The sequence below is a fragment of the Mauremys mutica genome, unplaced genomic scaffold (assembly GCF_020497125.1).
Source record: "Mauremys mutica isolate MM-2020 ecotype Southern unplaced genomic scaffold, ASM2049712v1 Super-Scaffold_2380, whole genome shotgun sequence".
Taxonomy (NCBI): Eukaryota; Metazoa; Chordata; order Testudines; family Geoemydidae; genus Mauremys; species Mauremys mutica.
The window spans coordinates 1,249,101-1,262,477 of record NW_025423354.1 but is presented as its reverse complement, the minus strand read 5'-3'; the positions used below and the strand labels follow the sequence as shown (position 1 = coordinate 1,262,477).

General features: G+C 48.1%; 1 pseudogene; it reads right to left on the bottom strand.

Annotated features, from left to right (window-relative positions):
- Positions 1 to 495: 495 nt before the first annotated feature.
- Positions 496 to 13,087, bottom strand: LOC123361506 (annotated as a pseudogene).
- Positions 13,088 to 13,377: the final 290 nt, after the last annotated feature.

Below are 13,377 nucleotides of genomic sequence, written 5' to 3'. Positions count from 1 at the left end.
GCGCGAGTCGTACAGCCTTCTGTCGGCCAACGCCGTCTCATCTAGGGGCACCGCAGCAGCAAAAGAATAAGGGATGGGGGAAGTAAAGCCGATGGCAACAGCTTCTGAGCCAGCCCACCTTCTGTTCAAGGGAAGCGCTCAGTGTCGAGCAATGTCCTCTTCACGCAAGCAGCGTCGTGCCCATCCTGCGATTGCCCACCGGGCTGCCAGTCTCTTTCCATTGCTCTCATTCTCTCTGGATTTATATACATTAGATATTTATATATTATATAGTTATATATTAAAAAAGAGAAGACCAGTTATTGACGCTCTGGAGGGGAAAAACCACATGGGCTGACAACCATCCCAGCAGAGTTACAAAAAGAATTATAAAATATTCCAGTGCCATCTTCGGGAACCCCCTCCCCCACTGCCCTGATCTCCTGCACCTCTTCTCTGTTTTCCCCTCCCCCCAGCCTTGCCCCCCCCCGCCCCCCACTTCAGCGTTATCCAATCTTATCTCTGCCCATCCATTGCAGCCATAGCTTTCTGCTGGGAGCCTCCTTGCTGAGACCCGGGTGGCCACATGGGCTGCTGATGGTGGAGATTGTGGCTGGTTGGAGAGGAGGGTGGCATCCAGGCGGGTTGATGGCTGGGAGGCGAGGAGGCCCAGAAGGGTCTGAAGTTACCCGGTGGAGAGCAGGCCATAGATGTGATGGGGCTGTTGCTGCTCTGTAGGTTCTCTGAGGTCCGCAGCTTAGAAAACATAGCGAGTGCGTCCGGGAAGTTGGGAGGTGTGGCTGGAGTATTGCTAGGTGTGCACATCTGCAGAGCGAGAAAGGACAGAGCATCAGACATGTACATCTGCGACCACCACAACACCGCGCACCATCTGCTGGAGCTGGAAAGGCAGAACCCGTCATTGTCAGCTGGAAACTACCTGGTTAAAACCATTTCAGTCTCAAGGAGGGACGACACCAGCCGTCTCTCAGCGTCAGCAGAGACGTTTCTCCTGCCATGAAGTTTGGAAGGCCACCTGGGATAGCCACCTGAGCAGCCCTACTGTAGAACTCCCAATCATGGTGGAGCTGAACTGATGTTAGTAATTGACTGTACAGACAGGGCAACAGAGACTGGTTCATTGCCCAAGGCCACAACCAATGCCTGAAGCGTGACTCCCGCTCTATTTCCCTGTTTGCTGGGCTAGAGTGGTCTGATTGTAAGCCTGGGACCCAGGATAGCCTGGGCTCTAATTCCACTGGTGGCACCAACTTGACTTGGCCTTGAAAAAGTTACTTCGCCCCTCTGCACCTCTCCTGGGGGGTGTAAAGCCACTGACATCAGAGATGGAGGAAAGCTATTGCTGTAATGGCATCCAGGCCATCCCACCAGGGCCCATTCAGGCTTGTGGCCTTTGTCCTATTCCAGTATCAAAGGAAACCAGCCCTTAGATTCCTCTACCACGTCTCGCCACGCCACTTGTCCCCATCCCCTGCTGGCCTGGGGCACCTGATGAACCAGACACGACACGTTTGCTAGTCTGCCAGACACCGGCCCCCTACAATACCACTTCTAACCTCCGCAAAGCACGTTCCCACCGCTCTGCGTCGGAAGGAGGCTGCCGTCTTCTGATGAATGCTACCAGTAACGCTCAACTTTTCTGTGACTGAACGGCCTCCCTCAGGGAGCACCGGGGAGGGGGACCCGTGTCCACGCCACAGAGATTTAAGGGATCTCAGTTTGGACCGCCAACATGATCAGTGACTTTGGGAAGATCTTGGCATTTACCCACCATCCCGCCTCAGAACAGGCTGAAACCAATCCACCCCTCCTCCACCCGCCTCCCAAAGGCACATCTGAATCTCGGCAGTCAGCTCCACCCCTTGTGCTGCTTTTCTGAAATGCAGCACCCAGGATTCTCTCAGCAACCTGCAGCCCCTCCTGGCACGAGGGGGAGGCACAGCCTCTTTTCAACATTGGCTAAAAGCTCCAGGGCTTAAGGTGTGTCGGTGCGAGACTCTTCCCCCTTCACCAGCCTTCAGGTGAGATTCACTGAGGCTCTGCCCTGGGTTCAGCCTGTTCTGCTTGTGCTGTGCCTGGCTTTGTTCTGAGAATGGTGCTGGCTCTGTACACACAACTTCACTGCCTGATTCGGTTGCTGCTGTGCATCAAGATCTTAAAGGGGCCTATCAGGTTAAAAAATGTAAAGCTATTTTAAAGGGCTGCGACTGAAATGAAATCTAGTCAGTTCTGAAGGAGATTATTCAGTAGCAATATGGTCATACCTAGGAACCCCAAGCTCAGGGCCCTGCTACGCTTGGTACTCTGAGGTAGGAGTAGTTTTGGGTGCTCCAGCTGTCCCTGAACAACTCTCCCCCCAGCCAGTCTCTGTGGTCACGGTCACATTTTCCTATTTAAAACCTCTCACAACAGCAAAGGACCCAGACACCCAGGCCAAGAGGGGAAACTGACTAACTGATTTCACAGGGGAAAGGATGAAACTGGCTATATGCAAAGTGCTGCCAAGTGAACAAAGCAGCCAAAAAAGGAATGTTTCAAATAACTGGCCAGTTCCAGTATCCTAGGAGTCACTGTAACAGTGGGTGTAAATAAATAAAAATCCCCAGACAAATCTGATTTGGAGGTTGGGATCCTATTAGCCTAATACTAACGGTGCTTTAAATACTTGAGAGATTTTGAAAGTCTAATTCACTCTTCCCTGGGGGAGAAGGGGAATTTAGTCTTTCAAACATGTGCTGTGACAGTAAAAAAAAAAACAAAAAAAAACTAGCCATTTCACTCCCTTTCCATGCACTAGCACACCTATGCCCTGCTTTAATGCAGGGGAATTTTTACTTTAAAAGCTCAACCCCGTGCAACTGACTTTTTAAAGGTCATAGAAACATTTCTAGGTTGTTGTTTTTTTTAAAGCCTAACTTTTGGGTCAAATCAATGGAGAATCCCTTTAACTTTTTACAAGAAAAAACCCTAAAAAGAGTCAACCAGAAGGTCCCGAAAAAGGCGACAAACCAGTTCCAGGTACCTCTTTGAAAGACTGTCCAAATATTCTGATAAGGTGCCTCCTAGTGCGCCCCTGTGATCTGTTCTGCAAATTGCAGGTACTTTCAAAAGTCATAACTGACATGACAAAAATCTAGAAACTCAATTTCCGAATGGGTCTCCACATCCAGGGTTTTATAACAAATCCATCATTGTAATCAGCATAATTTACGAAGCGAACATAACCAAAATAGCCCTATGGTTCCTCCTTGTTCCTTTCCAAGGCAACCAGGCCTGATCCATTACCACTTCTTTTTTGCAAGGCATCACTATCGGGAGAGAAACTGGATCTACCTGAGTTTCCAGCCTCTGCTCTAAACCCACAGGCTCCCTTTGGGTTAAGTCCAATAGCGTATGTTGCAGATATCAGATCAGTCCCATGTCTGCCTATAGCCAGTGGAGGGGACTGAAGAGGGTGAAAGGAAAATTTCAGCTCTTACAGGAATAAAGGGTCTTGCAAACCACAGCCTCCTCCACCCATCTCTCCAAACAGTTTCCATGGATCTAGTGCAAGGGATCTGATCTCCCTTCTAACCCGTGGCTGGATGGGGGTTCGGCTTTTCCCAATTCACTAGGAGTTAGAGGTTCCAATGGTAAAAAAAGTGATTCAGAGGCTATAAAGCAGCCCCTGAACACATGGCAGTGACTGTCTGCCTGATGAGCGGTCTCGGGTGTGTGTGGGGGGGGGGGGGGCAGAGAAGACGTGTGTACATGCAGTGCTACTCCTGCTGCTAAACAAGTGTCCAGATTGCGGGTCCCCTCTCCGGAATCACCAGGGCCTCATGTTAACAATATCCCAGTGACCAAGGGTAGCAACCGAGGCAGGAGCGTTACCACAACAAACAGAACTTGCAGGATGAGCGGCTACCTCTGCCGTCTCACTGAGGACTTTGCTCTGAATGGGTTACTGCAACTCTGCTCCTCAGGCCCAGGCTCTACCCACCACCCTCAACACCGAGGACACTGGGGGATGGCAAATGCCCTCAGATTTAGCCGCAGCACAATCTGATTGGCTCGGCTTGTCCCACCTTCATAATCTGTGAATCCTTCAGAGGCACAACAGAGGGGTTTGTTTTGGATTTTTTAAAGGCAAAATCAGAGAGGCCCCCCAAGCCCACATCTGACATTTCCACCCACTATAAATAGACCGGGAGAAACAATGTGTACAAAAGATCAGAATATGCCATTGGTTTGGGAGGGCAAAGGGGAGGAACCTGGCTACTTCAAGACTGCGGAGAAGGGAAGTGCACCCTCTAGGACTGGCAAACCCCATGCACAATTCAGATACAGCAAAGAGGAAGGAGAAGTCAGACCATTACAGACATCTCAGGGGACAAAGCTGGGGGGGAGGACTGAGTGGCTGTGCAACCGTTTGCAGAAGTGAAGCAATCTTTGTACACCCAGGCCACTGGTGTGGGTGACACCAGAGAGACTGACAGCGAGAGGTCTTTTTGCACCAAAGATTTTACACGATTTAACTTCTTTCCGGTCATCCTTGCAGAATTCTACCAGCCCCCAGCAAGCAATGCTGGACAGATGAGGAAGTTCTCCCTTGAGGTCTCTAGCTGCTACTGTAATGCAAATAAACTTCCTCCCATTATAATCCAGGTGAAGGGTGGATGAGTAAATTTTGTGCTGGGGCTAGCGGTCCTCTGCAAGACTGTTCTTGGCTATTTTGGATGATCTCACCTTCCAACTATCACAATTTACCCAGCTCTAAGGGAGTGGGAAAGAAGTGGAGACACACACAGACACTTCAGAGAGGACAAACACAATAGCCACTGTTAAAAGCAACTTAGCAGCTTTTTTTTTCATTTCCTGGTAAACCATTCATTCTAATTTTAGTCTCAAGTGCCCTCCTCCCTCCTAGGCCCTCCCCGGGACTCCAGCTTAGTCTCGTGATAGGTCTTTATATTTTTGTAATCAGTGTCACACCCTCTCTGTGGGTGAGAGAGAAAAATCCAACGCTGAAACCAGCCCACGAGAGACGGAGCAAGCTAGCTAAAGCTAGTGCACAGACAGCGTGCAGCACACAGCCTGCGGAGCAGCAGAATGGAAGTAAAAAAAGCATAACTAGCAGAGGCAGAAAAATGGTTAGCCTGGGATGTATTGGGAGCAGGCAGCAGCCTGTATCGTCATCAGGCTCTGAAGTCTGTGGGAGTCAATCAACTTCGATGCACTTGACTGGAGGCAAAAAAAGCTGATAAGAGGCAGTCCCCTGCTCCAGATGGTTTAGGTAGTAACTAGGCCCTGATTCAGCAAAGACTTAAGCACATGCTTAACTTTAAGCACATGGGTGAGTGCTTTGCTGAATCAGGGCCTAGATCAGCACGTTAACAAAAGGTGGGTGCCTCCTGGTGGGCAGGCTCCCTAGAGAATCGCACGCTTGCACCTAGAGAAAGAGAAGTTAGGAACACAGCCCACAAAGGCCACACCCTTGTGATTCAAAGGAAAGGTTCAGGAAGTCACTAGTGGAGTCTGTCCCTCCTGCTACAAGAGCAACACACCCAGAGTGGGGAGATTGTCCAGCTGCTCCCCTCTAGCGGCCCAGGGCAGAACGGCAAGCCCGAAATACCGACACTGGCCAAAATAATGAATGGGGGAGGGTGCAGGCATAAGGGAAGGGATTGCAACACACATACACACAGTGACTCACCCTTCCTAACCGCCCCCTTCAACAACAACAAACAAAAGCTGCAGAATTAATACTGTAGCTCAGCAACCGGAAGCAGAGTTGCTAGTTTTAGTCGTGGGCACAATCTCCGAAATCGCTACCTAGCATGAGAATCCATTACCGACCTCCCGGAAAAAATCCCTCTTTAGAAACAGCCTTGTAAGAACAATTCCTAGAGACGCATGTTTTCAAAAGGACAGAAGTTTTGTAGGGTTTTTAGAAAGGACGGGATCTGTGGGTGTCTTCCTCTTAAAGAGAAGCACTGCACCAAAACCTTGTTCACACACAGAAGTTGCACCAGTTTAAAAATTGATTCAGTTGCTCTAGTACAAACCTGCGTGTGTGGACCCTCTTAACTCGTTTTAGACTTGCTTTATTGCAGCTTGAAGCTCCACTGGTAAAAATTAGGTTTAAACTGAACGAAGAGTGTCCACAAAAGGATCCACATTGGTTTAAGGAAATCAGATCAAACACTTGTGTTCAACTTTGTGAGTAGACCAGGCCTAAGTTAACTTCTAAACATTGTACTTGTTCTTCGTGTATGTTCTTCTCATCCAGAAAGGCAGAGCTGCCACAATCCTCCTGCAGGTCATTGAGGCTTAGGTATAGCTAAGTCCTTTAAAACCGATCCTAATTAAATCCATCTCATATGAAATATTATATATCAAGTTTCAAAGGAGCCTCTTTCTTTGTACCTTCAAATTTGTGCCTGCAAACAGGCTCTTTCATACAGCTGCCTTGTGTGTTGGGAGGGAATGGAAAGGCAGAATTTTGTAACTGGTACCAATTCTATGGAAGTGAGGTTGCATTAAACCTGATTCACTCCCCCACCATACAGTTGCCCAAATCAATTGGGGGGGGGGGGAAACGGGTGAGGGTGTTCAAGATCTTAAGACACATGTCTAAGGTGGTTGTTTTGTCTTTTTAAGTGTTTGCCACACAACCTAACAGGGAATATAACTGATTTTCCCAGCCTAGTGATTTCTTATCTAATTAGACTGTGGAACTCATTAGCACTGGATGTCAGTAGTACTAAAAACTTATTCATATAAGCACCCAATCTTTTACTCTTGATAATATCCAGAGTTGTTAGAGGTAACGCTAATTAATTTTGGAAGAGAGAAAACCTCGTGCTTCAAGGCTTAAGACAATCTCTAATTATTAGGTACTAGACAGAAATCTTTGGTGGAAAGAGTAGGGAACATCTACCTCCTGTGGGATTCTTACACTGGCTTCTGTCACAGCTGGAATACTGAACTAAATGCATCTTGGGTCTGATCCAGTCTACCTATTCCTATGTAGTGAACACACTAACGGAGAGAGTTTCAGGATTTACGTTTTTTTTCCCCACATAACTTTCGTATCTTGTCTTGGTAATTCTTGGTGAAAGCTGGGATTATGCAAAGCGCTCCAATAGTGTAGTTTGAAAGTATCCCTAAAAACTGTGGCCAAAAGGAATCCAGGTGGGTTTGTCCTCAACTCACCTTAGTTTAAAGACAGCAGGCCCAATTCTGCCATGTTACCCATACGGAGTAGTCCCCATGAAGTGACTAGGGCAATGTGTGGAGAAAGGTACTATTCAATACAAGGTGGCAGAATGAGACCCTCAGTTAGGGTGGTACAAATTACTGAACGCAAACCAGGTCATGTGCAAAGTGGCCTGAGTACCTAAATCTTCAAAGAGCAAGGCAGAAGAAACTATCAGTTTCAGGAGAAGTGACAGCCATCAGAAAGCGATCTGCAATACATGGCTACAGGTCAGCAGACGCTCTGATGGTTGCGGGGAGCAATAGGAGAGAAATCACAACTTGCAGGCTCTGGTTACGCTAGTCCTACTCCTCTTCCTCTGTTGAACCCGCAGAGCCTGAGTTTGTTTGTGAATTTCAAGAGACTGTGTAAGGGCCATTTAGAATCATAGAATATCAGGGTTGGAAGGGACCTCAGGAGGTCATCTAGTCCAACCCCCTGCTCAACGCAGGGCCAATCCCCAGATAGATTTTTGCCCCAGATCCCTAAATGGCCCCCTCAAGGATTGAGCTTACAACCCTGGGTTTAGCAGGCCAATACTCAAACCACTGAGCCAGTGGTCCCCAATGCGGTGCCTGGGGCATCTATGTGCGCCCGCGTACTGTCCGGCAGATGAGCACCTGCTGAAATGCCAGTGAGAAGCAGCGTCATCCAGGGGTGTCGCCACTGAAATGCTGCTGATTTTCAGTGGCATTTCGGTGATGATGCCTAATAATGTTGCTGCTTCTTGGCAGGATTTTGGCGGATGCTCGTCTGCCGGCCACAGTCCTCGGTGGCTCGTCATCCAGCGCCCGCCAGATGAAAGAGGTTGGGGACCACTGAGCTATCCCTCCCAGGGGCTAGATTCTGATCTCAGCTACACGTGGGGTAGCAGGATCAGTTGCAGCTGATTTCAGTGGAATTACTTCAAGTGTACACCAGACTAACAGGATGCTGCCCCTCAGACTTCTGCCTGAAAAATGGAGGAAAAGAAGTGGGTTTGATCCCCAAATTCCCCACGGTCCTTTTCATTCAGACACCGTCAATAACTTGAACTGCCTTTTATCCTTTGGCACTCAGCTGCCCGCAGGACAAGCCCATTCGATATGTTGAATAAATAAGTTAATCTTGTTTGTGCTCAGAAGACACGACCCCATGTGAGAGCATGAAAAAACTGGAGGGAGGGGGCCTCTGAGCTGCTGGACCTTTGTGCATTGGCTGGATATTGCATGTTTAACAAGAATGCTGGCCAGAGAAACGCACTCTGTCTGGCGCTGAACCTTCACCCCAGGGGCAGGAGGGAATTTTTTTTTTAAACAAAGTGATTCGAACAAACAAAAAGCAACAAGGACAAATAGGCTCCTCTTTTCTGGCTGGTTTGCTTTACAGGACCAGGATATCGCATTTGCTGCTTTACGGACTGACTTCTGTACAGCAAAGCGCAGGGAAAGGTGGGTCTCAAACACAAAGGGGGAGGGGGGAGAATTTTGCTTATATTCTGCAGGCACCTTTTTGCTCCTAGGATTTTTCCCAATGCACCATGGGGTGGGGAGAGGAACAGAAAACAGACAGCAGCAATTGACAGCAGTCAAAGGGGGGGGTGATTGAGGCGTCTTTATGCAGGGACAGAGACCCTCCTTGTTGCAGGCGAGGGCCTGCAGTTTGATCAGCAGGGCTGATTAACTTCCCATCCAGCTTACGTCAATATCAACATCTCCTGTATTTTACGGCTATGAATCAGATCTACTAAAAAGCTGGAGTAGGTTCCGCTGTCAGTTTATGCATCCCTGATTAAAACAAAAAAACAAAAAAAACCAACCAATTCAACACCTTAGAGCCACTTTAGAATCTAGACACTCACACTTTAGGGTTCGCCTCTATCCTTCAACGACTGAAATTTGGCTATTAGACATTTCTGCTCTGGAAACTATATGGAACTTTCAGTTACCAGGTAAAAGGCCCCAGTCTGGCAATGAATTTCAGGCAGCCACACTGAGCTCCCTTGGGGCGTTGCCCATGCTGAGCAGTCTGCAGGACTGGGCATTAAAAAGCACCCCATTTGCTACATGACTTGTTTTGTTTTTTTAAATGGATGAAGTTACCCTTGGGTGTCCCAAGAAATTCTTCACTTGGAACATTCACATCCCATTTCAGATGGGTGTATTGACAGGATGGAAATAGTGTCATATGAGCGACTTATTTATAAGGTTAATGGCGTGTAAGAATTTGTGATATGGGGAGTATCTCTTATCTAAAGAGAAACAGGTGTATCTGTGAGGTGGTGCATAGCTGCTCACTTTGTGCAATTTTGGTGGGGTTTGCTCATAGTTTTACTTGTAAAATTGTGTTTCAGAACAAATCAAGATACTGGAAAACCTCTCCTCTTAATGTCCATTCTCTCAGTGATCAGAATTGTTCATGGCATTTAAGTTTGAGCAGAAATCTCAAGACGTTAAGGCACAGGGAACACCACACAACAAAAATGCAGCACAAAAGTCAGACCAGTATCTGGGAATGAGAGATGAATAACATTTGGCAAACAGAATGGTCACATTGTGGATCATGACATGTATACCAGTTTCCTGATTAATGTGTAACTGGTTATAAAAAGAGGGAGGGGTGAAGCTAGCCTACCAAGCAGCCAAGATTTCCTTTGCTTGGAAATACTATTAAGCTGCTTTTAGAGAATCCAGTATTTGTAAGCTTGTAACGAAGAGGGTGAACATTGGACAGCACAGAGAGGTTTTAAAGCATTCAGGAATAGGCTCCTCTGCCTTTTTCTTTTGATGAGACAACCTCATAACTGAAGATCTGCTTAGATCTGAGTGTCAAATCGTTTTATGAGTAATGGGACAAGCATGCCAATGTCACTGCTCCTGCATCTGACTAAATATCAGGGTTCAAAGATTTTTAGAACACCAGAAATGACTGTTCAGTGTTGAATTTTTTAAGTGATTCAGGGTTATCGGCTAAAACGTTGGCCTCCCTTATTTAAAATAAGAGCTTGGAGGTAGATTTCACTTCAGTTCATATTCCAGTTTTGGGGGTTTTAATACTCTTGTGTAAACCAGCCTGATTAAAACACGTTAAAGCTTCCTGTAGCAACCAAGCAGTAAATGATTCAGCTTGGTAAGGAATCAGTCCTGCTGTGAGTTAAGCATTTCAAACAGCTTGAATCACCTCTGCATCTTCAGAGCTTGATCAGGGTTTGTAAACTAGTAACTGCAACCTCTAGCCTGCGTGAAAGCTTGCCCTCAATCAAGCCACCCAAGGACAGTGCCTATGAATTTCCAAGCTAATTTACAAATACAAGATAGGCCTAACACTAGATTTACCCTAGGAGTAAAGAAACAAAATAAATCTAGTTCCTTTCACAGAGGCTCTCCAGACTAAGGGTACGTCTACACTACGGGACTATTCCGAATTTGCATAAACCGGTTTTGTAAAACAGATTTTATAAAATCGAGTGCGCGCGGCCACACTAAGCACATTAATTCGGTGGTGTGCGTCCGCGGTCCGAGGCTAGCGTCGGTTTCTGGAGCGTTGCACTGTGGGTAGCTATTCCCTAGCTATCCCATAGTTCCCGCAGCCTCCCCCGCCCCTTGGAACTTCCGGGTTCTGTCTGGAGAATTTTTAAAAATGATCCTGAATTTCATCTTCTATAACGGAGCGCTGATAGAACGGATTTGCCTGCCCTTACAGCGATCACGTCCGCATGGTCCATGCTGGAGCTCTTTTTTTATTTTGATTTCGGACTGCATCGCCACCCGTGCTGATCGGAGCTCCAGGCTAGGCAAACAGGAAATATTCAAAAGTTCGCGGGGCTTTTCCTGTATACCTGACCACTGCATCCGAGTTCAGATTGCAGTCCAGAGCGGTCAGTGGTGCACTGTGGGATAGCTCCCGGAGGCCAATACCGTCGATCAGCGGCCACACTAACCCTAATCCGATATGTTAATACCGATATTGGCGCTACTCCTCTCGTTAGGGAGGAGTACAGAAACCGGTTTAAAGAGCCCTTTATATCGATATTAAGGGCCTCTTGGTGTGGACGGGTTGGGCGTTAAATCGGTTTTACGCTCCTAAAACCGATTTAAACGCCTAGTGTAGACCAGGCTACCGTCTCAGGATATCTGACTTCGATGCTCAGCTCAGCCACTAGCTTGCTGCATGACGTTGAGCAAGTAATTTAATCTGTGCCTCAGTTTCCCTTCCCCACACTCAGTCTTGTCTATTTAGACTGAAAGCTCTTCAGGGCAGGGCTGTCTGCACAGCACCTAGCACAACAGGGAACTGTTTCTGCTCGGGCCTCCAGGCCTCCATAATACTGGCAAGAAATTTTGTGCCAGAAAGGGGGGAAAAGAAAGTATTAAGTGAGGAAATAAGAGCGTTAATACCAAGTTCCCGAGAGCCATTTTTCTGTTTTATTCCAAATCTTTTAGAACTGGCTGCAAGTTTTAACAATGGCAAGTACAGGAAAAGAAAAATCGATGGCTTAGCCTCCATCCACTATTTATCCTCACACACAGCACTGGTTTAGCTTCCTAAAAAAAACTTCCTCTGTTTCGCTAAAGAGATTTGCCCTCAGCCAAGGTCAAGTAAAGTTTTGTTGAAAGTTCTGAGGAAACATTCAAAACACTGCCAGGCAGGGAAGAATCCAGCCGACGTACCATCAAAGCACGTCAGTCAAATCTGGCCAAGAGACCCCAGGTCGGTTTCGTTGACACGAGTGACAATAAATCAGGACAGGAAAAGGGGCAGTGTCACGAAGTCTTCCCAGGAATGTACACACCAAAAAAGCCTTCGCCCACAGGGCAGCAAGGAACTGACAAAGCCCCACGTGTAATTATTTCCTTTGATGTGAGCCTTTATATATATATATATATATATATATATATATAAAAAATACACTTGTCACCCGCTTCCTCCCCCGTCTTTATCCACGTGAAGGGAGTTAAAGACGTTATCACCTTACATAACAGCCCCCCCCTTTAAAAAAAAAAACAACCGAAAAACGGCGACACCACATTTTACTACACAGGCTTCCTCCGTATTCCGCATCCCCGTGTGGGGCTGGGAAGCGGTTCAGCACACAGTGAATCCTCTCCCCAGCTGGAGCAAGCTTCCCCTATGAATTCTCTCCCCCACCAGAGGAATCGGGGGCGAAGAGAGACCAGACCACGTTTCTATGCTTCGTTCCAAGGCCCAGGAGAGCCACAGATTTGGTTACAGCGCGATATATAAATAGGCACCAGGAGATCTGCAAGCCGGTTTCTCCCCCCTCTCCCCTTGGAAATTACATGAATAAAATGTATTCTCCCCTCCTCCCTTCTACCCACAACAGCAGCAACAGACATTACGTGCGAGACCTCGTGCGTTGCTGGCCCCCGAAGGCACTTGCTGCAATAGGTAATCGTAATGAAGTCCTAGTAAAATGATTGTTTATGTGCAGCTCCCTAGCTTGCCATTCAGCGGCGGCGCCAGGGCCCCGTGTGGCACGGCCGACCGTGTCCCAGCTCTGTTGTTATTTAAAGCCGCGTACACACACATTCCACCCCCACAACTGTTTCCAAGGCCAACTGTTTTAGCAAAGGGGAGCGATTAGGTGGAGGAAAGGGGTGAATCCGAGGGGGACGGAAGGAGGAAAGGCAGGAGGAACAGCACGCGAGGCCCCCCACGAACCCCGCTCCCCCGTGGGGTGTCGTCCCCCTCAAGCCACGCACCTCGAACTGCCAGTGAGCCGCCTGCAGCAATTGCTTCGCCTGGTCAGCAGCGCAGCCCGCGGCCAGCACGAACTGGTTGATCATGACCTGGTGCCTCAGCTCCTCCATATTCACCGACATGGCGAGAGAAACGAAACCACAACAACGAGGGTATCGGGGCAGAACACGAAAACAAACACAAACACAAACACACACACACACACACACACACACACACACACAGTGCCGCTGCGGCGTGCGTGTGTGGGGGGAGAAATCCACAAAGGCCCTTCTCTCCTTCTCCTTCTCCACCCCACACTCGGCTCCCCCTGGCCCCTCGGCTCGGCCAAGCCACCCCTGCTTCCCCCCCCCCCCGCCTGCTTCAGTCGGCACCGAGCCGGTTATGTTGTGCTCCCCCCTGCCCCAGTCCCTCAGCTCCTCGGCTGCTTGAGCACC